The sequence below is a fragment of the Sardina pilchardus genome, chromosome 1 (assembly GCF_963854185.1).
Source record: "Sardina pilchardus chromosome 1, fSarPil1.1, whole genome shotgun sequence".
Taxonomy (NCBI): domain Eukaryota; kingdom Metazoa; phylum Chordata; class Actinopteri; order Clupeiformes; family Clupeidae; genus Sardina; species Sardina pilchardus.
Window position 1 is genome coordinate 36,265,237 of NC_084994.1, and position 1,716 is coordinate 36,266,952.

Here is a 1,716-nt window from a genome sequence, read left to right on the forward strand (position 1 = left end):
CACACACACACACACACACACACACACACACACACGCGCACACACACACACACGCACACACACACACACAGACAGAAGCGCTCGCACACGGTGACCATTTGAACACTGATGTTGAGGCATTATTAACACACTGAGAGTTACATGGTGAGAGTGACTGTGTATTCTCTCTCTCTCTCTCTTACATACACACACACACACACACACACACACACACACACACACACATCCATGAGCACTTGTATTTTGACACCTTGACAGATAGATGATGCACCGACTGAGAACACATGTACACATGCACAAAGTGACACACCGAAAATGACGTCTAATGTTGTAATGTATCCACATACAAATGCATGATGTATTACATGATGTATACACACAGCCACACACACACACACACACACACACACACACACACACACACACACACACACAGGGCTAGATGTACGTACATTTGGATTACACGTCCAACGTATAACCATTGTGAAATAATACAATTGATGAGATGGCAACAAGTGAGGAAGATAATGAAAAGCAGTAGTTCTAATTAAACTAGCTGCGCACGTATGGAATTCCTATGGAATTATGCACGCACAATGGGCTATGGCGCAAAGGGGCAGGAAGGGCCGTGGTGTAAAGGAGTAGAATATGAAAAGTCGGGAATGACGCCAAAGGAGGAATGCATCTCAATGTAATGTGACTTATTCAACGATTTATTGTCTGCGACATTCGAACGACTCCACGACCAACATTTTTGGGTAATCATCTCCTATGGCCCCCATGTTACTGTAACACTGACAGTGTGATGACATGCTACGAGTAGGCTACGATATACAGTAGGCTTCATGTAATGTGGAAAAACTCCCAACCAAGTCGTGGCAAGAATGTATCTCTCTATGATCGCCTAGTCTTACATGGTCAATTACGGTATAAAAGACCATGGGGCAGCCGTGGTGTACTGGTTAGGGCTTCGGGCTTGTAACCGGAGGGTTGCCGGTTCGATCACCAACCAGTCCACGGCTGAAGTGCCCTTGAGCAAGGCACCTAACCCCTCACTGCTCCCCGCCCACTGCTGGTTGGGCAGGCAGCTCACTGCTCTGGGTTGTGTGATTCACCTCACTGTGTGTTCACTAATTGGGTTAAATTGGGTTAAATGCAGAGAACTGAATTTCCCTCACAGGATCAAAAAAGTATATATTCTATTCTATTCTATCACAGAAGAGCAAATAAAATGGTGTCATCTGCATATAGCCATAAGGCTCCTGTAACAGCTCCCTGATGGAAAGAGGGGAAACAGTCCGTGGTAGATAAAATATTTCATAGTTCATCACTATACTATACCAGTCAGTTGAATGATGAATGTGCATGCTTCAAAATCAAGCCTAGGCTGATGGCAAAATATGAACACTCTGTCTCTGGCAAAGCCTTATTTATTTAACAGTCAGATACACTACACATACATCTCAAATTAAATTAAGTTACAAAATGACTGAATATGAACACAGACACTATTTCTCTCTCTCTCTCTCTTTCTTTCTCTCTTCTATATTTGACAGGCTACTCATTGTCTCTAGAAAATCCATTTGAGTCTATTTCAATTCTATGGGTGACTGAGAAAATAAGAAAGTACATGAGATGCTTGTCAGAGTAGGAAACAAAAGAGAGGGAGGAAAGAGAGGAAAAAAGACTTGAAGAAAGAGAGAAAAGTAAAACCTT